At 37.9% G+C, this 25,841-nt stretch overlaps 1 protein-coding gene across 2 annotated transcripts in view; it reads left to right on the top strand.

The window, feature by feature from the left end:
• gjc1 (gap junction protein gamma 1) overlaps positions 1–25,841 on the top strand; it is a 60,634-nt gene that overhangs the window by 25,736 nt on the left and 9,057 nt on the right. Inside the window, exon 1 of one of the 2 annotated variants that reach the window (XM_023268447.3) lies at positions 19,328–19,595. The exons of the other annotated variant lie outside the window; for it this stretch is intronic. The gene's annotated coding sequence lies outside the window, so the exon portion shown is untranslated. Of the gene's footprint in view, positions 1–19,327; positions 19,596–25,841 lie in introns of those variants that run through there. 2 annotated transcript variants of the gene reach the window in all.

Below are 25,841 nucleotides of genomic sequence, written 5' to 3' on the forward strand. Positions count from 1 at the left end.
CAAACTTATGCTTCTCTTCTTGTTCTTGAGATTTCTGCGATTTTCTGTGACAGTTAAAGCCCCCGCAATGTAAAAAAAATAAACAACTGAACAATCTGAGACACAAAATGACCCAAAGTAGTTTTATTTTTATGGAGTCACAGCCGAAAAAGAACAAGAACCACTGGCTTATTAGAGTCTGGGACACTGAGTCATTCACAAAAGGTCATAAGGTTCTCATTTTACATAAACAATGCAGTTATAACTGTTTTTAAATAGAAAAAGAGCTCGAACAGGGCTCACAAAAGGTTTTTACAACACTGAAACCCAAAAATTGTTCTTATTACAAGTTACAAGTGTTAATAAATGATTCATTAACCTTTTTATAAAGCAACAGTTACAAATTAAACCTGAAATAAAAGAGAAAAATAAAAGAATGGAGTCCTTATTTCTCAGGTTTTTGGGAGTTCTGAATAACTGATAGACCAAAAATGAATTGGCAGCTGGTCTTTTGTTTTTCTGTCTAGGATTTACTCCAAACATCTGTTATTTCAAGCTGCTAAAATGTGAAAAAAGTGCTGCTTTTCTTGGTGTTGTGTGGTTTTATGCTGAATATAATCGGTTTTCAGACTGTTGGAGAGACTAAAAAAGCAAATTGGAAGACGTTACTTTGAGTTTTACAGAACTGTGACAGACATGTTTTCACTATTTTTTGGTTAATCAACAAAATCGCTGACAGATTGTTGGGGAAAATAATCATTATTTGAAAACACAAAATACAGATTGTAATCAAGGACTCTAATATAGATACAGCATAAATAATTTATAAACCAAAAATGATTTTATCTTTGCATAGACTCCAACAGCATCAACTGTTTCTAGCCTTTCAGTTGTGAATAATTTTGCTTAGACTCCAAATGTCCACATTGTTTCTGGCCTTTAAAATGTAAAAACAAATATGCTTTTTTGCCTTATGTGGATATATTTTTGGGTTTTTGATTGTTGGTCCAACAACAACTTAATTGTGGTAGCATTTTTCACCATTTCTGACATTTTTTACATGATTAATCAATAAAATAGCTCACAGACTACAGACTAATCACAAAAATTCTAACTATTTGCAGCCATAAATTACATTTTATAATCAATCTCAAGTCTGGAAACTGATATGAAAACAGATTTTATTGTCAGGAGGTTTGGTTTGGTTGGGTTGTGTAGGTGGTTACCGGCCCACAGACATCGTTTTGAATCGGTACTGCCACTACTTTACTGTAAATATTCATTAAAGTTGCTGATAATTTGGTTTTCTTAAACTAATTCGGATATTAAATGGTTGAACTGTCAGCTAAACGTGTCTTACAGGACTTTAGTTGAATTCTAAAACCCCAAAACTGCTTATTTACAAACCCATTAAGTGTTAATAAATGATTTATTAGCCACTGATAAATCATCAGTTACACATCAAAACTCTAATAGAAGACAAACAGCACCTGAATTTGAACTCTGAATATTTTTTGGGTTGGATTTTGATTGTTGGTCAGACAACCAGTTAATTGTGGCGGCCATGTTTAATTATTTATGACATTTTATACGTGATTAATTTAGAAAATAACTCACAGATTTCAGATTGGTAGCACAAATAATCATTATTTGCAGCCGTAAAGGACATGAAAGCAGCTTTTGTTGCCAGGAGGTTTGTTGGGTTGCGTGGGCGGCTACACGCCTACTGGCATCTCGCTGTGTACACTATACATGACCTCCAACCCTGCATGGAACAAGCTGCGAGGCACATCTACTGGTGTTCAGTGTCTGTGATGTATAAAGAACCGGAGTCGGTCCTTATGGGGGTTTGGGAGGACGGATCGGGGGGGATGGTGAGCAGAATGAGGGAGGTTAGTGGAAGGGTGAGGCGGTGTTGGGATTTGTGGGGGTGGGTAGCCAGGGCCCACGGGGGAGTTAGGTGGGGGGATGGTGAGGAACGAAGAGGGGGGACACTGACGAGTCCTCCCCTTTCGGTTTCCATAAAACCTCCGGTGCTGCCAGCTCCATTTCTCTGCCCTCGGAGCCTCGCAGCCTGTGAATGGGAGGTTTGCATGAGGAGCTTTGTCTTTGCTGAAACAGGCCACTCCATTCATGCACTCTCTGATTTTGCCTGATTAAGCCATGTGAGGCTGCCTTTGTGCGTTTTCTGCACACATGCGTGGCTGTTTCTGCGTCTGCAGAGTGTGAGAATTGATTGCTTCGCTTGCAGGGTTTTCCTCTCTAGCATATGTGTGCATGTCAGCATCTGTAAACCAGTTTGTAATTTTTTTTTTTTCATCGTTTGCTGCAGTTTTCTTTGCAAATTCCATTAAAGAATTCCCCGCCCTGTGGTCAGGAGTTAGCAAAAAGCAGTGCAATCCTTCCGCCAAAACTCACTCTAATGACCCGGAAGCGTGATTTTTTGTTTTTGTTTTGTGCATTTCGAGTTGAATCGCAGCATCAGCGGTATCCTCTCAGTCACGTCTCATCACCATTCTCCTCTTTTATCTATCAGTCTTACAGACAGCAGAATGGCCCCTACAGTGTCGACTGAGGCTGAAAGCTGCAGCTGCTGAACACACTGAGCAGAAGCAAGGGACAACACACCCCCCTTCGCCTCACCCACCCCTGTATATAGATATATATATATATATATATATATATAGAGAGAGAGAGAGAGAGAGATGGAGAGGAGGGGGGAGAAAGAGAGCTGCTCCTCCCTGTTTGTCTGATGTTTTGCTTTGCTTTAATAGCAAGACTGATGCCATTTAAATCTTTCGCTTCGATTCACTCGATGCAAATCCAGCTGCATAAGTGGGTTAAGTCCCGTTACTGACACATACGCGAGGACAGTGGGCCCATACAGCCCACGTCAGATCCTCCAGCGTTAACCCAATGCGAGGAGGCTGTCGAAAAACGCACCAAGGCGATGATTTGCTGGAATTTGCGTTTTAGTTTTCTTCTTTTTAAATGAGAATTTTAAATTAGCATTTCAAATTGCACCCTTGTTTTTGTGTGTTTGCAGAATTTTAATTAACAGTTTTGATCCTTGATGAAGGAGCACCGGCTGATTTGTGTCCAGTTAATGATAATGAATATTACCAAGCAGGAGTGCCAGAAAAATTTGTAAAAAAAAAAAAAAAAAAAAAAAAAAAAGACAACAAAAAACAGAGAAATAATGCAATGCTTAAAAAAATGTAAAATGAATAAATAAATATAGTTTATCCTCAGTTTTCACACACATGTACATGAATAGGTTTTTGTGATTTTAGTAGATATTAACAGTAATTTAACAAAACAGAAAAATCTTTAAAATAACAGCAAAAAAGAACCATTTTTTAGTCCTTAATATGCATAATGTTTATTGCAAATATCTGTAAGATAATGGGGTTTTTTGCTAATTTAAATGCAATAAAAAGAGTGTAATTTACTGCCAGACATTGTAAAAGAACAAATGAACATTCATAAGAATATCAAACACAAATTCACTATGAATCCCAGTTTGCCATTGATATGCATCATTTTGGGCTTAACTGTATAAATTAGTAATATTACAGCATCCTAGCATTCGTTCTTTCTTATTTTTGGTCTTTTATCATCACATTTTGTGTCCTATCTAGCTATAAAAATACAAACAACATGCCACTATTGCCCATATACACACACACAGAAGGCGAAAGCATGCAGAATCCACCTTCAGTTCCCATTTCACAGCCTAAACAGATAGATGAGAGTAATTTTTGGCTCCAGCTGTGGTATTTATAACGCATTTGGAACGTTATTAAAAGAAGCCTTCCTTTCCGTCATCCCCTCTGCCCGGCTTTTCAGCTCCTGCGGTATTAAAGATGCGCCGAAGTCATCCCTAATCCTGCCGTGTGGCCCCTCTGTCGAAGACTCATCAAGGTGAAAGTGCTGCGTGATTTGTTGGATAATATTAGCATGCTAATGGGCTGCTAGAGGAGGGGGAGCTGCGTTGGCTGTGCGTCCAGGTGTGTGATATTTAGCAGCAGCGGTCGCTTTAGGAGCAGATCTGTCAGACGAGTGAACACACACTGTAATGAAAGACCGGCCGCTTCCCCAGAGAATAATCACAATAACACACATGTACAGTAGCCTGCAACACACAAACACACACACATTCACAATCAGAGGTGCACACAAGCAGAAACACACAGTCTGCCCTCCAAACCTGTCACCAACGGCAAAGGTGCACACACACACACACACACACACACACAATGCCTGAAGACACAACAAGAAGCATCTAATTCTGAGTCACTCTCAGTCTGACTCACACACTGGCACATGCACACACACATGCAAATATACACAAATATGCACAAACACTGCAGCCTCTCCCCTCCGGAGCACATTTTGCTTCACCGATGCCCTTTAACTTGGTTACTGGGACACATTTTTAACTCTAATTCATCGCGTAGTGCACGTTTCCGCTAATTCAACACGTTCATTTCCTTCATTCAGAGCAGCAGACTCCTCCTCCGTCCTCCTCTAACGAGTGTTTGCAGGTGAGATGAAGCCTTGAGGAGGTGTTAGCCATGTGCTTCCACGTGCATGATTTGGAATGATGTAAGTCCGTTCACCTCAGGTTAACCCGCCTCCTCAGCGCTAATTACAGATGTGAATCTAATCTGATGAGTTAAATGAAACATTTTATTGCAAAGTATGATATGAAATGTGCTGCTGACATACATGTGATGGATTTCTGCTGCTGCTAGTTATCTGAAAGGTCCTATATTGTTACGCTTTTTCAGCAAATTAATGACACGTGAATGTGTGTTTAAATTTTTCTGCTTACATACCAGAAAGACGCTTAATTCAGCCAATTTTAGTCCTGTTGTAAATGGACTTTTTCAGTGTCTGCGGCCTCAAATGTTACTGAGCTACTGCTGGCCATGCTTTAATACAGAGTATTAAGAACTCCTTCAGGAAGAAGACTCTCTGTTTTTATGATTATTTTACATGGAAGCAAATGAACATACAGAATGCACCCACTGGTCCTTTTATTCAGTACCCCCATGTTAAATAGGAGTGTTTTGTTTAACTTAAAGGTCCCATGTTGTGACACTTTACAACAAAATTAATGAAAGTCTCACATGTCCCCAGATTGTCTCTATTTAGTTACTGTTAGCTTAAAATATCATAAAGATAATTTTTTTCACCATGACTATATGACTCCTGGATTTAGGTTTGTTCTAAAAAAAAAAGACAGTTTCAGTGTCTGTAGCTTTAAATGCAGCTAAGCTGTTCCTGGCCTCGCTCCCTTCAGGAAGAAGACTCTCTCTGTGTTTGTGATTATTTTACATGGAAGCTAATGAATATACAGAATACATCCAGTGGTCGCTTTATTAGGTACACCTGTAAGATGAGATATTAAATGGCAATGTTTTGTTGAGCTTTAAGATCCCATGTTGTGACATTTTATACAAAATTAATGGAAGTCTCACATCTGCAGATTATGTTTTATTTAACTGTTTGCATTTCTTGCATTTTATTTTGTTTTATAGCTTTCAATGATTCATTTAACTGGCTGTTTAAGAGTCTGTAGCTTTAAATGTAGCTGAGCTGCTGGCCCCGCCTCCTTCAGGAATAACACTCTGCATTTGTGATTGATTTTCTATCATCTCAACCTTTCGTATTTTCTGATTGTTTCTTATTTTACATGAAATTTTATGAACTTCTGAGTATAGATGTTGTTTTTAGTTTAACTCGTGTTTGGTGAGTTTGCAGTTGCAGTTGTAAAAATGGCAGCTTAGTTGTGTAAAGCAGCAGTATGGAAGTGATGAGCTCCATTTCAGTTGCTCTTTCTTCCTCGTTCTATTGTCTGATAACAGCAACAGAAAAATATGTAAATGAGAATGGCTTTATTGTGAATTCAGCCATCTTAAAATGCAGTTTATGTGAGCGCTGAGAGCAGGAGTGAAGGCAACAGATGCTAGCAACGTCTGAGTTTAGGTTGAACTGAAGCACAACAGTTGATACAAAAACACAGTAACCCACCCAGTTGTTAGTTATTGGATTAAATTGAAATTTCCACCATCTACAAATGAGAGCTCTGACTGGTGGGCATAGCATCAAAGCTAACGTTAGCCCCATTAGCCGCAGCAACATGCTAAAGCTAAGGATTTTCCTGTTGTGGTGACATTGCCATCAATATTAACAGTAATCCACTAGGTGTTTAGTTATTTAGATGCTGGGAGTGCATGAAGGCTGTTGTTTTCACTCTTGCAGCCAACAGCAGAACATTTAGAAAGCATTTAGAGATGTTTTAGAGTTAGTAGAAGCATTTTTATAAAGTAAATAAACCTGCTGGACTCTGAGGCAACTGCTCATTCTGGCAGAAGTAAACATTTTCATATCTTAAGAGCTTTTATTTTACACCTCCAACTTGACAACAATTGATATTTACCATTAAGTCATGCACTTGCTGCTTTCTAGATTCTAAAAATTGCCAATTTTTCCTCATCATATGCTTCAATTCTTTGCCTTTGTGGGTAAAGTAATGTATTTTTGAGGAGATAAATACAAATCACAAGATAAATATGAAGTCGCAGCTATGGTTGCACTATATATAATATCAAAAAGGGGACACCGAGAGTATAAAATGGGATTTCACTGAGCTATAACCAGCAACAATACAATATAAAATAAGTCCATTGTAAGGTGTGGGGATGCAGGGCTTTCATGTGTGTGGATCCTATGGAGAGCAATTTAAAACAGCCGTTAGCAAAGATCAGAAGAACCAGCAAGATGAGGATCTATAGCGCACGTGTCTTCAAGATCTGCGGTTTAAATTTCTTCCAAAGCCTTCCCACTGAGCTGTAAGCTTCTCTATTGTCTGCTGCCATGTTGGCTTTGACATGCAGCGAATCCACATGAAGAAAATGCTGTTTATATAGCGACAGAGTGGAAGAGTGGATCTGTACATCTGCAGTCAACTATTCCACCATTCAGCTGCATATTTGGTGCAAGTTTTGTTTGTCATTCCAGCCCAGTTTCACAATGAGTTTTACCCACAAAGCCAAACAGACAGCCAGAGTCAAGGAGGCAACCTCCCTCTGAATTGCAAATACTTGAAAATCCCAAATGTGTTTGTTCACTCAGGAGGCTCCGAACTGTCTTCGCCACATGTTTGTGTACGATAATGAACATGTGCTCCCAGACTCCATTCGGCCTCCGTTAATTAATTTGCTCCAAGTAAAAATCAACAAGGGTTTACTGTTTCCCAGACTTTTCCTGCATGAGATACACAAAACTGAGCTCCCTTGCAAACTGGGCAAAAATGTAAACTGATAAATATGATGCATTTTTATGAAACCTCTGTGTTCCTGTATATTTAACCCGGATAAGACAATGTAAACAATGCAGAACTTATTAAATTTGTGTACTGTGCAGGATATGGTTGGCTGAGTTGTTTGCTCATTAGTGTGTCACAGGACTTAGAGTGTGCATTCATTTATGGTATGTTTTCTTTGGTCTGTTATCGATTTATCCATCCGTCTACCGTGAACAAACACACACATGCATCTAATAATTCACTGCACTGTGAGCAGGAACAAAGGCTCCTCTGTAGGTTGTGATAAAAGATGGTATAGGTCAGCGGCAGAGCATTCGAGTGCAGATCAAGAGGTGCCCAGTTCAAGTCTGGATGCCCCCTGTGCTAATCTTATAATCTTATATGCCCATAATTCTGCACTAATAAAGCTTTTAAAAAAATCTTAAATTTTATAGAATTTTTCCTGTTTATTTTACCGATTTTTCTTATAAAGTAAAAAAAAAAAAAAAATTGACTGTGAATTTACATGTTTAAATCTGAAACTCAATATTCATAACATTCAGATTTTTTCGAGAAAATGTATGTATGTATTGCACAGTGGCTGTTTGTGCCCTGAATGAAACAAGCAGAGCTGATTCCTGACTCTGAGATTGAGAATCGCTGGCAGACAACTCAGGACGTTGTGTAACTTTGCAGCTTCAGGTGTCAAACTGTGTACGAGCGACTTCTGAAGGTCTGCAGGTTTCCGTTTCCAGCCAGACGACACACAACAAATTGTCCTCCTGCTCTGCTGCTGGTGCACGTATCAGCGGTTTTCAGGCACACTAATAAACGCTTTGGGGAAAATATTTACCCCAGATGATCAGACGTGATTATAGATACTCCATTTAAACAGAATGAGTTGTTTAAATGATCTATTCAACCCTTTTACACTGATATTGTCCCTCTAATAGTCCAGCTGAGGGAGTTTTTCTTCCTTTAGTGTTTATACATTGCTTCAGCTCCATGTTAAGTCCAGCCTGTGTGATAATGTCATGCTAATAAGGATCTTCTGACCTGCCCTCGAAGCCTCTTGTTCCTCTTCTAATTGTTCACTTTTGTCCATGAATAAAACAGAACTATAAATCCCCTGTTCTGCTCTGCTCTCTCTGGAGAATAGTGTGTTTATAGTGAAGCTGCTCATTTCATACATAGAAAGCACGAAAGTCGTTCTATAATTAACGGCTTGTTCAGCAAAGCGTGAAATGATTTGTGACTACAAAGGAAATTATAGATTCACTGATGATAGAAGAAACTTAAAGGAACATTTCAGCCTTTTTAACCTCCCAGACTTATTGTTGAATTAATTTATTGTGCTGTATTTAACACGATCCAAGTCAAACGTTTTAAGGCATAATTTATAGACAATAGGGCTGCAGCTAATATGTCAAATTTTCATTTTCTTTAAAAGATGAAACAGTTACATTCAAGTTTAAAACTGCAATATGTTTTCTAAAATGAGGTAGTTAATTGGTTCTGTAACTTTACATAGATTTTGTTTGTTAAACGAGAGATATTTAATGAAGGCATTTAATGGGGCTGGGAATAGTGATTATTTTCTTGATAAATCAATTAGTTATTTGGTATGAAAATGGTGAAAAATGTTAAAAATTGTTTTCCAAAGCCAAAGATGATAAATGTCTTCTTTTGTCCACAACCTCAATGTATTCAGTTTACTGTCATAAAAGAGGAGCAAAATCAGAAATATTCTAATTTATGAAGCTGCAATCACAAAATTTGGACTTTTTTTCTTTTAAAAAAAATGACTAAAAGTGATTAATCAATTATCAGAACAGTTTGTAACTGATTCAATAGTTGACAACTAGCTGATTAATCGTTGCAGTTTCAGTGTTTACAAGGAGTAAATATATTAAAAAGCTTTCTCTGCTAATAAACAGCTTCCTCTAAGGATGCATCCTTCAGATTAAGACCTGTGTGTTTTCTCTTCAGGTGCTGCTAAGGTATACTTTTCAAAACTTTTGCAAAAGTTTATTTTTTTTAAATATAATTTGTGGTTTGCTCTTATTTTGAAGCCTTTGGTCTTTATATATTTGGACTCTGCGGCAGCCACTAGATCAATGACTGGTTAAGAAAACAACAGATGTCCCGACACAGCAGTTATGTAGCGATGCTGAAGAAAACATTTGTTTCAATAAATTAGCCATAACCTTTTAAAATTTGCATTATTGTGCCGACTTGTTGCAGCATCGCTAATACACCGGCACAAAGCCCCAGTGGTATTTGTTGCTGGAGCATAAGTTAAAGGAAAGCACACATTATATTACATAAATAAATTATATTTTTACTCCAGGGGTACCCAGAGTTGAACGGGGGACTTCTTGATATGCAGTCAAATGCTCTACTGCTGAGCTATACCCCTTTTACTACTGTAAAATGCATGATTTGACCAAATGGCAAAGGCAAATACAGCCAGACTTCATGAGTAGAACATTACACACTATCATCCTCAAGTAAAAAGAGAAAAATGTACATCCACCTATGAAATTAATGAGAAAAATGGGTTCAAAGTTTTGTGTTTTTAAGAATTGTGTGACATTTGAAATGCCACTGTAATGTTGTTTTTGTGCTGTGGGTTAGACCACTTTGCCACTAAAATCTAGACCAGTAAATATTACAGAAACTATATAAAAGTCAGCTCAGATTTTTTGTGGGTTAGACTCTACTTCTAGCCCCCTCATTTGTAAAATAAAAATTCTGTCAAATCACTGACTTTCTTCACAGTGTGGTAACAAACACATGCGATGGAGGCTGGAATAAACCTAAAGGTTGCTGAACTGTTCACTTTTTACCGTTAAAACATCAAGATCACGATCCTCCAGCCCATTTATTGCCAATGCAGTGTCACAGTTTTCTTTACCATTTGCAGTAGCAGCTTCTCCTCTGGTCTAGAACTGTGTTTATAAAGTTCACAGACAGAGTCAAGAGGTTCAGTTACTGTTTGACTCAACTGTGTCTGGTGTTGTCACTTGTGATGGATTCGAAGCTTCAAGGTGAAAGATTTAACTCGATGGCAGAGTTGAAAAAAGTCAGCTTGTGTCTTTGGTTGGATTCTGAAAAGTTTTCCAACTTTTCTTACTGCAAACTTCCAGCCTTCATACGTTGACGAGGATCCGTCCAAAACACTGCGCTGTCGTCTTAGAAGATGCACTTTTTCCCCATAAAGTCCTCGTTTAACGACGTCTCCGGCTTAGCGCTCATCATTAGCCACCCGTCAGTCTGCCAGCGTGGAATTGAGATTTCTGGAAATGGCCTGAGCGTTGGGAAAATAATGACAAGAAGCCAGCTGACAAACATGTCACTCAGGCCTCGACTTAAAGCGCTTTGATGTTTACACGGACGATGCGCCGCAAAATGAGCCAAATTAGCTGGATTTATGCAGGCCGACTGAAGGATTATGGGAGTTAAGCGGCTCCAATCTCCTCAATCTATCTGTGAGCGGTCGCTGTTGTGACGAGCTGGTGTATACGTTTTCTGACGGCTTGCTTGTATGTGCTCAGAGTATTTACAAGTTGAAACTGTTGCTCCTCAGCTGTGGCGTTTTTTTTTTTGTTGTTGTTGAGAAATGAGAAGCTTAAGTTTCTATGCAGCATAATGTGACGCCAGACTGCATGTGTTACTGTATCTGTATGTGTGACACACATCTACTTTCTATCATGTTAATGCTGTGCAGAGCTGCTGTTTTGCATAATGAGCAGCACAGATGGAGCTGCAGATCTAAAGCCTGACAAAGTTGTTTTTGCAAAGAAGGTCATTTTTCACGGAACATTTTCATTATGAGGATTTTTTAGTGAGGCTTTACAATGCAGATGCAAGAATATGATAGTAGTAAACAGTAATGTGCAGTATAATAACTCCCAGTGTTCAGTTTTAGCAGTGAGCACACAAACAAAACAACATATTTAGCTGCTTTATTCTGTTTATTCAGTCTTTTTTCTCCAGCTTCTACATTTACTTTGCACATTTCAGGAACTTGCAGGTTGTTTTAGGTTGTCCTGAACCTTAGTGGATGTTGTAACTGCAAAAACCAAACCTGTAGAGCTGCTTTTTAATGTGGGTTAGGTACTTTGGAGAGTTCACAAAAAGCTGCTGTATGAGGCTTTACAGTGATCAATTAAATTCAGAAAAGAAAAATGCTGACAGCAAATGCCACTTTTCTGCCCTCTTCACGTTTTTGTCCAGTAGCAGTATTCTTCTCTCTAACATCAACAACAAAACTGTAAAATTCTCTCAATAGATCACCAAAACAAACCTCTGATATTCACATTTCTATGTGGTTGGAGGAACATTCACTCTGTAAAAATAAAATCAGTTAAAAAAACTGTGAAAATCTGGCAGGAAGTGCACTATGAAAAACAAATTATAACAAATGGGCATACTGTAACATTCAAAAATTGTAGCAAGTGTGAAAATAACAACAAATATAAGTAAAATAATCATAATTTTAGGGGTTTAAATGCAAAAATAGTGTAATTTTATGGTTACAGACTGAAAGAACAAATTTGCAAAAATACAGATTTTTGATGTGGATATTATTTACAGTTTTAGCCTCTTTTTTAAAATTGAAAATAATAAATTATTTTTCTATGTGATTTTACTAGTTAAATCTGTCATTTTACAAAACAGGGAAATCTTGAAATTTTAAAGAATTATTTATAATTTTTAATCTTTAATTTGCATCATTTTTATATCAAGTAACAGCAAATACCAGTAAAATAATCATAATTTTAGTGGATTTAAATACAGTAAAATACACTGTCCAAAAAAAAAAATAAATTTTTGCAAAAATAATGATTTTTGATCTGGATACTATTTACAGTTTTATCATGTTTTTTTAATTTCCTGAAAATGATAAATTTATATATTTTTGTGATTTCACTAGGTATTATCTGTCATTTAACAAAACAGTAAAAAAAAATTTAAATAACAGTTTGAGGAATTATTTACCATTTTTCGGTCTTTAATGTTTATCATTTTTTGCATATAAAAAACAGTAAATATCTGGAGAATGTCAATATTTTTTCATAGTCGTATTTGTAAAATTTCAGTTAACATATAATTAAATACTTTTTTCTGTAATTTTAGAAATTATTATTTGTACTATTTGTGCTAAAACATGTTTTTATTACAGTGCAGTGACTGCTATTTGTCTTTATTTTAATGTAGTTGTGGTTGAAGCTGTTGTAAAGAATGACTGGTTCCAGTTAGCGCCTCTTTTTCTGACTGTGTTCCCATAAACAACAACAAACTCTATATTGTGTGATAAAACCTGTATAGATGGAGTATTTCTTGTGGATTCAGGAGAAAGAGCCTCAGCTGCTTCGGTGCGAGGAATGATTGCATTCTGTGAGCTTCTGCTGCTGAAAACTCTGTGAACAATAAGAAGCTTTGATGAGTTCAAAGAAGAAATGGAATTCCTATTGAAGCAGCCACCAGACCAGTCAGAGTGCTGATGTGTCACAGTTTGTAAAAGCAGCTTTTTATTTACACCATGAGGCTCCTTTCAAAGGGACCACCAGGTTTGAACTGGGGACCTCTGGATCTGCAGTCAAATGCTCTACCTGAGCTCACAGGGACAATAATGTGGGTCATTCCACTCTGTGTTGGTAGAAAATTACAGCAATAAATCATTTCTAACTCTGTGCTGCCAGGGTCTGCAGCTACAATGTCAAATACAGCAGAAACACACAAACACAGATGACGTCCTACAAGGTGATTTATTGTGTATTATTTAGTGTTTGACTGCAGACAACACTCACAGCCACATAATCTGAAACCTTCTGAACCTGGGTTTGATATGCCTGTCATATTTTAAAAATGTGAAAGATTAGAGAATTTATTAAGGCATTAGAATGAAACAAACGGGACAAAAAGTGGATCATCTACTCAACCCCAAAAGGTAAAGACGCATTTAGAAAAAGTGCGATATTAGACCATTTATCTGAGTCTAAAAAAATGTTAAAAAAAAAAAAAAAATATATATATATATATATATATATTTTTTTTTTTTTTTTTAATTTAAATTTTTTTTTTTAACTTTTTTTTTTTTTTTTTTTTAAATTGCCAGATTTTGGACTTACATTTGTTTTTTTTAACAGCAGGCTATTGGTAGGTACATTCAACATTGTGAAACGTCTTTCTACAGCTGATGAGCAGAGATTCAAACTGGACTAAAACTTTTCCAAAATGACTCAAAGATTGTCATCTCACACAAAATTAATTAGTAATTAGTAATTTTCATGCAGTTTTTGAGTTATTTTGGACAGTTCATGAGTCAGTTTGAACAGTTTTATGTTACTTCAGACACATTTCAAATCATTTTGGACAGTTTTAGACCAAGAGGAAAATAAAACATATTCTATGAATAAAAAATAGCATACATAGGAGCAAGTTGTTGGAAGATCCATTCTGCATGATGAAACATCTTTCTACAACTGATGTGCAGAGCAAAATGACAAAAAATGTGTCGAAGTTGTGAAAATGTAAATGGTATAATATCTACTTTTTAGGCGCCTTAACTGTGTCATGCTGCACAGAAGACATTTTTGAGTTTTTTCTACTTCTAGTCATGTTTGTTTTGTTTCCATAGAGGTGAGGGAATTTATATTGCAGCGAAAAACAAGGCCACAGTGGGTATGAATGTAACAGGAGCAAAAGAACACACAGCAACTGCTTGGGTTCAGAAGGTTGATCAGATCATTAAAAACAAACTCCATTAAACTCCTCACATCAAAGGAAATATCAAATTATTTAAGGTTATTACAAGACGGCTTGTCCAGAAATAACCCCATATTTCCATCCTTATCAGCTTAATGTGTATGAAGAACTGTGATAGCTGTACATTAAAGAAAACATATTTAGCAGAAGCCGTGGACTTTGAGTGACACGATGTGAATTTAAAGAGGATTTAGACGCTGCGGTTTCTCAGCACTCCATCTGTGAAATTCGGTGTTAGCAACCGGTCGGCTCAGAGGGCCGAGATAAGAAAAGAGGCTGAGATAGCGTGCAGTGTGCTAATTTGAGCGAACCACCACTGGTGAGTGGATTTGGACAATATCAAACGGGCATCTTTTATTGTCGCCTGATTACGGCTCTCTGAGAGGCCGTATGTGATGGAGGATTATGATCGAGTGTCCATATTTCTGCAAGCAGAGGCGACGAAAAGTCCATGAGGCTGACGTTTAGTGTTTAGACTGAGCAGGGTCAGATGATTATTTGGATGCTTCCCAACTTTTATCTCAGACTTTACAGCATCCTCTCATGACTTTCTGCATAAAGCTCCAGTTTTTGTAGTTAGACGCAAATATTCTTAAACTGTGGCCCATTTGGCATCAATTATTTGTTGAACTTTGCCATTTTAGACTTGATATGAAACATTTTGCATGTTGTAAGAAGGATACTGTGAGTATAGCTGCAGTGACGCAGTATTTCTGAGTCAAAAACAGGCCAATATTGAGTTGTTCTAGCTTTTTAAAATGCGTAGCACCCTGTTGGAGGCTCCTACAGCAATAAGCATTATTCCAGGTACATTTTTCGCCCTAATTTCTCAAAAAAAGTTGCCTATAGTTTAGCTTGGTGACGTATAAATGCCTCCCCCCCCACAAAATTTACACTAACACTAAGCATTGATGGTGCAGGGAAGAAATCTATTCTGAAGCTTATCTGCCACTGACAGCATCTGGCTGCTGTTGTGCTTATTATTGCACATTTGTAGAGTTTTATATGCTCTTTTTCCAGGGCTGCCAGCAATTATCAAGTATGAAGGAGACCAATGACCTATATTTAGTACTACGGCTGCAACTAACAGTTATTTTAAATGTCAATTAATCTGTTTCTGGGTGTTTTTTTTTTTTCTCCTGTCACATTTTGATTATTATAGGCCCATTTTTCACTGCAATATAAAGCTGTGTGCCTTTATGGAAGCAGCCTAGAAAAACCCAGAATCAGTATGTGCAAGATACTTCCAGTTGCTAAGAGGAGTTATGGAAGCTTTGGGGAAAAAATGATGATGCTACATACTATAGATATTTAACTACTTAGATTTTTTAATTTGTTTCCATACTTGATTCCTATCTGCTCTGTGTAGACACTGCCTGCAATTCAGCCGAAAAGTTCCAGAATTTTTGTCAAGTTACTGTCGATTGCAGCTGAGTTATAAGTGCCATCACAGTTGCACTGAGTAGTGCAGAATTTTATGTTTTTTGCAGAATCTTATCAGCATAATCAGTATATTTTTTGGTAATTTTTAAATTAGGCATGGAATCAAGTGAATTTGATGAATTATCATGATTAGACTGGTTAAATTTCCAAACTGAATGGCTGGTCACAGATGAGTAGGACTGTCAAAAAGTTTAAAATCTGATGATTTTTTTTATGGGATGATATAGATTATTAGGTATTAAGGAGACCATTAATGATTCATCTGTTCATTATTTTCTTAATTAATCAATTACTTCTATAAAATGTCAGAAAATGTTGGAAAAAATTTGAAATAGAGAAAAGGTAAATTACTGGTTCCAAAACATGGCAAATCCCTTGTTTTGTCCACAACCCAAAAATATTCAGTTTATTGTTATAAAGGAGGAAAATAACCAGAAAGATTCACATTGAAGAAGCTGAAAACTTTTTGCTCTAACCAATTAGTAGCTCATCAAAATATACATCGTTAAGCCCTTGCATTTATCTTGAGTGTCTGTGGCTTTTTGAGGAGCGTGAAACATAAGATCTTCGGCGTCTCTGCGATGTCTTCTTGCTTGTTGAAAAAGTGAGAACTGAGAGGGCACAGAGGCAAAGTCGTTTAAATATGGACTCCACATATTTTCAGTCTCTCCTGGAAGGCATTCGTAGTGTCGCACTCCAAACATGACAGCCGAGACCTTGAGAGCAAAGTTCAAACTCTGGTTACTCTCTTTTTACCGCCAGACATTTTCCAGTAACTTCACTGACTTCTGTTGCAGAAGGTCGCAAAGAACAAACCTAATATGAAGCTTCAGTTCTGTAGTAGGAGCTTCTGCTTTAAGGAGTTTTATTATAATGGCTAAAAAGCTCCTCAGTGATGTTGTCTTTGCTTTATTTAATATTTTTATTTCACCTTTTACTTAACCAGAACAAGTGTCATTGAGATTATCAATCCGTTTTGCAAGATCACAGACATAAAACAGTTTTTAAAAGGGTTTAGATAAAGATTACAGTTTCATAAAATGACAAGAATATAAATATTAAGGCAAAGAACATGACTAATTATCAGTTGTAAAATTTAAACTTGTGTGTAGTATAACAATGTTATAATGTCATAAATCCTACAGAAAAAGAAAGAAAGGAAGTTGAATTTCTCTATTTGTTTTACAAAAAATCAATAAAAACCTGAAATTAACATGTACAACTGTAAGAAACTGTAAGAAATTTTCAGTTTTTTACAGAATCTTGCTCATGCAAATGGTATATTTTTGAGCAAGAAATGTAGAAAGAAGTCTTTTTGATGAAATATCTCGATAAAAAGCTTAGTTTAGGTACAGTTTTCAGACTCAATGGCACATCACAGATGAGTAGGACAGTTGAAAAGTTGAAAATCCAATGATTCTTTCTGTTAAATATCGCATTTTTTGCAAGATAATGGTCCTTTGAAACCTGACTGCACAAAAACCAAACTTCTGAGTGTGACTCTTACAATTAATATAAAATAGTTTGAAAAAGGATTGATAAAAAATTACAAAAATAGAAACATCAAGACAATGAAGATGTCATCTACATCTGAATGTGTTTGTCTCCAAGTCATTTAAAGTAGTTTTGAATCCATTTTTTGGGATCAGTTCTTTAAGATTTAGGCATTTTTGAAACTGATTAAAAATGAAATAGAAACACGTCCAAACTAATTTTCTTTCAGCATGCAACATTGTTCAATTCTTTCACTTTTTCTCCAACCTAGCCCACAAGCTTTTACTGTGTTGACAAAAGAGAAAAACATAGAAATATGTACGGTTCTCAATATGCAACACATGGCATCTTTCAGCTCGTAACAGGCTTTTGCTTCCTGTCACATTTTTCCTCACTGTGGGTTTTTTTTTAAACTGCAATCTAAAATCCTGCACGTCTATGGAAACAGCTCAACCATGACTAGAAGCACAGAGAACTCAGAAATGTCTTTTTTGAAGCATGTTAAAGTTATGCTGACAGAAATCATAGAAAATAAGAAAGAAAGTTGAATTTCTTTATTTTTTATAACAAAAAATAGAAAAAAACACCTGGAATGAACATGTATAGCTGTGTTTCTAAGTGCTCAGATGGTGTTATGAACACTGGAAAACGTTGTGACCCTACATACTTCAGATGTTTCACTACTTATATTTTAATTTATTGCCGTACTTGTCTCCTTTCTGCTCTGTGTAAACACAGACGCTGAACTGAGGCTGAGTGTAAAGTCCCTGAATTTTTATCAGGTGACTGTCGGCTGCAGCTGAGTCATTAATGGCTTCACGTTTACACTGAGGAGTGCAGAATCTTTCATTATTTACAGAATTTTGTCAGTGCAAACACTTTCTTTTTGGCGATGTTTTAAATGAGGTGTAGAATAAATCACTGCACCTCTATGGAAACAATACAACGATGACTAGAAGCAGAGGGAACTCAGAAATGTCTTCTGTGCAGTATGACACAGTTATGATGTCATAAATCATTAAAAAAAGAAGAAATGAAAGTTGAAATTCTTTATTTATGCCTACAAGTGTTAACAATATTGTAAACAAGGTGATTCTACATACTATGTATATTTTACTACTCACAAACTTCTCTCTTTTCTGCTTTTTGCTGCTGAAAAATCCCAGAATTTTTATCAGATGACTGTTGGTTGCAGCTAAATCATGAATAGCTCCACGATTCCATGATGAACGGAGATTTTTTTTTTTTTTTTTTACAGAACCTTCTTAATCTAAACTATTCATTTTTTGTGGGTTTTTAAACGAGACATTTAAAATAAAGTGATTTTGATGTAATATCACTGTGGGAAGCTGAGATTAGACAAAGTTTTCCAATGAAACAGCACATTGCATGTGAGTAGGTCTGTTGAAAAGCTGAAAATCCAATGATTCTGTCTGATAAGTGGTTTAATTTTTGCAAGATTGCATCATTTGAAACCCAACACATCTGAAACACCCTTGAACAGTGTTAGAAAAGCACAAATTAACAGAGTGCAACTCTTACCTTATCCCGTAGCAAGAATCATAAAAACTATGCCCACATGTGTTACCAATACAGGAATAAATGGTGACTCTACATACTGTAGATATTTTACTCCTTACATTTTAGTTGTTGTATACTACTCTGATCTGTACAGCTAAAAAAATCCCTGACTGGTGACCAGTGGTTGCAGCTAAATCACTAATAGCTCCACATTTCCACTGATGAACACAGAATTGTTTGTTTTGTTTTTTTTACAGAATCTTGCTAATTCAAACAGTGTATTTTCTGTACATTTTTAAACGAGACATGCAGAATGAAGTGATTTTGATGAAATATGTTGATATGAAGCTTCAGTTTTCAGATTCAGTCACAGACTAGTAGGACAGTTGAAAAGGTGAAAATCCAGTGATTCTGTCTGTTAAATTATGTAATTATTAAGTGTTGGGGTTGAGAGGGTGAGAGTTTCCATCTAAACCTTTGACAGTGTTAGAAAAGCACAAAAACCAGACTGGTTTGAATCTTACCTTTACCCGAATCCTCGTCCCGTCCTGCTGCTCTTCGGCTCCCGGACGTCTGTTAGAATCTCTGACTTCAGCATCATTTACCTCCAGAACCCACTGATACCTTCCTCCCATCCTCTCCCCGTCTGTCAGAAGCAGACCTCCCCTCCCTTTACCCCTCGGAGGGGCATTAAAACCCCACCACCTCCTCCAAACAGCCACCCGTCCCCCAACCCCCAGCCGTGACCCAGTTTGGGTTGGATGAGGGGGGTAAGTGAGGACCACTGAGGCAGGATGCTCTGCCTCCCTCATCCCCTCTCGCTTTCAGGAAGAGCTCACACTTGGCTGGGCACAAACACAAGGCGCCGCTCGGGAAGAGGACGGCCTTGGAGCCGTGGCTTTTTCTTTGGATGCTTTGTTTTTTTTGTTGATTTCGGGGTCAGTTCTGTTTGATGTCAGCTGATGTTAGGAGTATGTAAAGACGGGAAAGTGAGAAACCGAGACAGAGACGATGGGGGTCCTCAGATTGGGAGACAAAGGAGACGCTACCTGGCATCTGGCAGAGTAGAGTGAGTACGCTGTTTGTGTGTTTTTCTAGCTCGTTTTTGTCCATTTAAGCTTCAAATCATGAGAATTTGACCAACCATTTATGCTCAAACCTTACAAGAAGCCAAACCTGAGACTTCTCGACTAGATTAATCCGAACTGAAGGTGCAGAGTTCTTGAACTTCTCCACAAAACTTCCATTTCCGTCGCTAACAAGGTGATTTCCGTGCATTTTCCCTCCCGCATGAAGCTGAATAAAAAGCACAGATGCGCTCACAGAGGCTGCCGTCGCCTCAGAGATTCCTGCCGTAACATATGGAACCGGTTTGCCGTTGTGTTCCTTCCCTTCGGACACTATTAATGAGGGAATTTTTAGTTTCCCACGCACTCGGGAGAGAGAGGCAGACCTCCAGAGCACGCCTCCCCTCGTGCAAAATGAGGAAGAATAGCAAATTCATCCATCTCTGCACATCCACATCTTCCAGTTGATCATGGACCACCCTGCAAAACCCTTCTGCAGCTTCTATTTTTATCCCCTAGCTAGTTTGGATTTCTCCAAGTCTGGAGGCCCAAGTTGGGGTTTTCGCACTGTCTTACTCAACTTCTTTGGAATTTGTAGTTTGTTTGTGTTTCATGGCTTCGTGCGTTGATGCCTCCTGCAAGTAAGTTGAATGTGTGTGTTTGTGCAAATGCAGAGATTAGCCTGTGAGTGAACTTAGTGCAAAGTTGTGTCTTCTTCTGAACAAAGTTGCTGCTCAGAGACAAAAAACTGACAACCAGAAAATGTCGATAAGAATTCCATTTTTAGCCAGGGTGGGATTTTTTTTGATGATTTGACTATCTCTGCCTAACAAAGGAGCTTATCCAGACCCTTCAGATTTGCAGAAGAGGGAGCATGATATTAGAAACCCCCCTGTGCTTTTTAAGCCGAGCTTTAGCCAGCAGTCGGTCGTCTGTGCGGCACTGTAATGGTGCTTATCTCTGCTCATATCGTGACCTTTTATTTATTTATATTTTGTGGTTTAGTGTGGGGTCTCGTCGCATCAAAACAGCCCAGATTTAAGGCACAAACGGCGATCCAAAGAGGGGTTGTAGCGGACAGATGTCTGGTGTGGGAGCAGATTATTTCAGGCTGTGCAGGACAAGGTGGGAGCTCAGAAGGGCATCAGTGGAGCCTGAAGATGCCACCGGCAGAACAAATGGAAGAGTTCACTGTGGCACTGACCCTCAAACATGAAGAAGAGCAACACCAAACTCACTCCGAGCTCCCCGACAGCCCGTTTAGAACTTTCTGAGTCTTTTATTCTGACTTTTACCGCCTTTAAAGTAAGCTGGAGTGTCTCCGGTGAGCTGTGGAGTTAATATTTTAGCCACAATCATATCAAAACTACATTTTTTTTACTGCAGCACCTGAAAAAGTAGCTCGCTCAGCCTCACACAATAGACTCCATTGTGCCAGAATCTCTTCCCAATTAATTACTATTAGCTGCTTTGTCTGTTTTTTAAACGCAGTCAAAGTTGTTTCTCTTTTTTTGATTTATCTGCACAAAGGCGGCATATTAAATCTGTGCACAAAGCAGCTTCATGCGCAGAAATGACTTTTGGTCTAGAACTTCACTGATTAAATTTCTGCAGAGGATTTCTATTATTATGGCAGATTTTGAAGCAGTCAGTGCAATTAACTCTTTTTACTGTCAGCTCTGAACTTTGGTGCTAAGGACTAGTGAATAATTTGAGGTGAAAATACAATTTAAATGTAAATTTTCACCTTGAGTTAAAAGATGTGATCGGTTGACAGAAAATAGACAACCTGCTCTGTTCTGTCAAGGCTGACAGACTCACTCTTCTTAATTTGAAGTCCAAAATACACAAAAATGACATTGATATTGATTTATTGTTTGTTTAAATTAATTAAAACAACAGCAGCTGATTAGGAATAAAGGTCTGGCATCTATTATTTTTGCATATTTGACAAAAATTACAACCAATCCTATTAATTATGGAAATAATAAATTAGAATTAGCAACATTTTCTAAGACAAAAAGCATCGGTGAAGACAAAAGAAGTAAATACTACTACTAGTAGTACTACTACTACTACTACTAATAATAATAATAATAATAACTTACGCAGAGTTACATTTTCTTTCTAATAAAAAAAGAGGTAAATTATACAATTTTAAATAATAAATAAGATCCTAAATGTGCAATATAAACAAGACAACATAGTCCAGGCATGACTTTTTATATAATCATTTATTTCAGACTTGCTACCATAACATGAAGGGAAAAAAGAGAAAATAAATCAGACAAAATGAAAAAAAAACCCCACAAACCTTTAAATAATGTCTGAAATCAAATAAGAGGATGAAATTGACCTTATTTATGTTGTAATTTTATCTGAATAATTAACATATTTGTGATTAAAACCTACAGAAATTACATGAAATACTACTCTAAATGACTATGAATAAGCTGAAAGTACAGTAAATTTAATGCAAACGTGTGTAAAATGAGCAGAATATGATAATAAATGTGATTATCTCTCCCTCCTGAGACACTAAAAGGAAAGACAGACTGTGCCAGTCATTAAAAGTTGCAGACAAACCTCAGAAGCCGATCAGAATCACATAAAGGAGTAAAGTTGAAATGAGGAGTGTTTTAAAGGCAGCGTTCCAGCAGCAGATCAGCACGATCAGGAGCCAAACCAGAGCTGGCTGCAGGAAGCGCTGACGGCTTCAGATCTTTACAATCACTTTAAAAACACTAAGAGAGATCTAATTGATGATTAGCACGACGACGGAGCGGTCTGAGGAAACGCTGCTGCTGGTGTTCTGCAGGAATAAAAGCCTCTGTTTTCTGTTAAATAGGAGCTGGTGCAGATATAAAAGTACGTTTGTCTGTAAATGAAGAGACAATATTCATATTTAAATGTTAATTATCTGAAATTTCCATCTATAAATAGCAATAATAGTTTTACAGAGCAGTTAAATCTGTTTTGTTTGTCTATAATCGTGCACGTTAGCATGCTTCGCTTCATTAACCGCAGGCTAGTAAACCTATTAGCCTTACATACACTCATTAGACCGTTTTATTTAATGCTTTACAGTACATCTAGTAACCGGAATGCCTTTGGCCTGTGCTCATTAATATGCATGTGGCTTAGTGTGTTTGCATGCTCATACATGCATCTGCATATATCAACCCCCCAGAGAAATATGTTTTATGCAGAATTTTTAAAAATAAAACTCCATTTTATTAATGATTTAATCATTTGTTTTGTTCATTTTACTCTCAGGCGATCACAGCAGTTACCTTTGACCTCCGTATATCAAATTTTAGCAATTAAACGCCTAAATTATTTGCTGTAGCCTGAACTTGTATGTTTGTTTTTAAATCTCTGCAGCTGTTTCTAGCAGAGAAAACTCAGAAATGTTCACTATTCAGTATGACACCGTTGTTATACCATAAATCATAAAAAATAAGAAACAAAATTTGAATTTCTTTATTTATTTAGCAAAATTTTTAATAAACAACATATTATCAAGTGTCCACAAGTGTGATCAATACTGGGAAAAGAAATGGTCGCTCTACATACTATAGATATTTTACTACATACAGTGGCAAGAAAAAGCATGTGAACCTTATAGAATTTCATGGTTTTCTGCATTAATTTGTCATAAAATGTGATCTGATCTTCATCTAAGTCAATCATATTGACAAATATAATGTTCCTCAAATATTAACAAAAAAGAAATTATGATCTTTCATGTCTTTATTGAGAACAACCATAAAACCCTCATAATGCTAGTGGAAAAAGTATGTAAACCCTTAAGTTAAAGACCTCAAAAAAGCTAACTGGAGTCAGGTGTTAGCATACCTGGAGTCTTGTTAAGAAAATGAGTTTGAAGGTGTGGACTAGAGCTACTTTGATGGATAAAAAACACTCAAACTACAAGAATAATACGCTTTTGTGAGCCATGCCTCCGCAAAAAAGAGCTTTCTGAGGATCTACCGTCAAGAATTGTTGATTTACGTGAAGCTGGAAAGGGTTCCAAAGTGATTTCAAGACTTTAGAAATTCTCCAGTCTATAGTTAGGCAAACGACCTACAAATGGGGAGACACTTTGGGACTGTAGCTGCTCTACCAAGAAGTGGGCGCCCAATCAAAATGACCCCAAGAGCACAATGAAAAAGAACCAAACCCGAGTGACAGCCAAAGATTTGAAGGCGTCTTTGGAACTGGCTAACATCGGTGTTCATGAGTCTAAGGTACGTGAAACATTCAAGAAGCAAGGATCTATAGCAGAACACCCTGAAGGACGCCACTGCTTACAGCAACACTGTAATATTGTATGTGACAAAAAAAGCAGCAACTTATATTTGAATCTTGCACTTGCATCTGCACCAGGAAATATTAATGAAACAGGTCACATTGATGCAGAATATGCAAAAAAAAAAAAACACCTTAAAATGCCTTAGAAATTTAGTCTTGTAGATGTTTTTTATGGGATTGAAACCTGACATTTTCTGGTTGCATATTTAAAAAAACCAAGATAAATATTGAACATTACCTGCATTATCTGCATGCATTTATGTGAAAAGCATAGCAAAAGAAAGGAAAGTACAAGTGCGCATCTCTCAGGCAGTAATCGGTAACTTAATTGCGTCTCTTGGCCCATAAAGTTAGCATTTGTAACTATAAAAATGCTGGTGTTACCCTGCACATCTGTTCCGCACCTTCACCTGTTGCAGCAGAGGTCCCCTGGATGATGCATGCTGGTTACAACACACGTCCCAGTTGTGCAAATCAGCCCTGACCCACCTGCAGTCATCCCTCGTGCTCCGGCCGGGTTTGTCCCACGATGGGCTCATTCCCCTGGTGTCCCTCCCCAGCTCAGGGCCCTGCAGCCGGAGCTGACGGTGACTCAGTGTGGTGAACAAGGAGCCTCGGCTAACCTCACCGTCGCAGCCTTCTGAGGCACGTGGCAGCGTATGTACACTGTACGTCTGCCGCTGTGCATCCTCGGAGGAACCCTGCGGCGATGCTAGCTGTAATTATAACTGTCTGTTTGAGTGGCAGCGTTGGGTTGGGACGTGCGGAGTTCATCCCTAGTGTTGAACTTTAACCTGCGAGGGCTCGGAGAGACGGATCCTTCGGAGTTTGCTGACCTGAGATTACTCAGCCGTGACCCTTCCTGCTAATGGAGCCACTTATCCTGAGATGTGATTCCCTCTCAAAGCTCATTAGTCGTCTCTTGCGATATGAGTTTACACCTCAGGGGCTTTTCCCTCCAACTTTTGAACCTGAAGTCTGGTGCAGCTGTTTGATGTTTTCCTGTGTGACGTGATTTCCACCAATTTGCTGTTCATTCTTTATGTCAGAATAACAGACAGAACGCTGCCTGCTGCGTCTGTGCCGAGCTATTCGGGAGGCTGACTCACCCCGGTAGCTTAATGCACAGAGTCAGCTTCTTACCCCTAACTGCCCCACTAGCTCCTGCAGACACAAATTGGATGAGAAGGCAAAATGCCAGGTTATATGTGGCTGAGATAGCAGCAGTATGAAAGCCGAGCAGCTGTATGAAGCTGGAGCGTCTCTCCTGGTCAAGGGTGGGAGTCGGATGCTTCCTGATGCACCGTAATACTCAAAAAACCCCACAAAGATTCATCAGTGGACACGTTGAAGTTCATCTATGACTTGTGAAGTTTATAGAAAATGCTGCAGTTTTAACAGACAAAAACTGCAGAAATTTGAACTACACGAAACAAAATCCTACATTTGTTGCTCCGAAACATCAAACTAGCTTTATCTTCGTATCAAATTGAGCAGTTTAACCTTTGCGGCCGCCTGTTTTGTCTGGATATAATTAGCTAAAGGACAACTGTGCAGCCCAGAGTGAGTTATGTAAAGAAACACAGTGATGTAATGCAGAGAAAAGTCAGACGGAGCTCGACCGTGGAAGGACGCTGCTCTGACTCTCGGCCATGTGCTGCTGCTTACTCATACATGTCGGTCACAGACGCTCGCAGGACTCGGGCCTGTTTGCAGGAATCAGTTTTGAGACCGCCGTGCGCTCCCGAGCGTGCACGTGGCAGCATTCCTGACATCTTCCTCCTCGCTACTGTCTCCTTATATGGTCACAGTGATCGATATATGTTTTATCGCAGGGGCCTTTCTCCACAACAGACACAAAGCAGAGCAGACGCTGGAAGGCTGAGTTTCCCTCTAAGCTCTCAACCTGCTTGGTAAGGATATCGCCCCTGCAA

The sequence above is a fragment of the Amphiprion ocellaris genome, chromosome 19 (genome assembly GCF_022539595.1).
Source record: "Amphiprion ocellaris isolate individual 3 ecotype Okinawa chromosome 19, ASM2253959v1, whole genome shotgun sequence".
NCBI classification, from domain to species: domain Eukaryota; kingdom Metazoa; phylum Chordata; class Actinopteri; family Pomacentridae; genus Amphiprion; species Amphiprion ocellaris.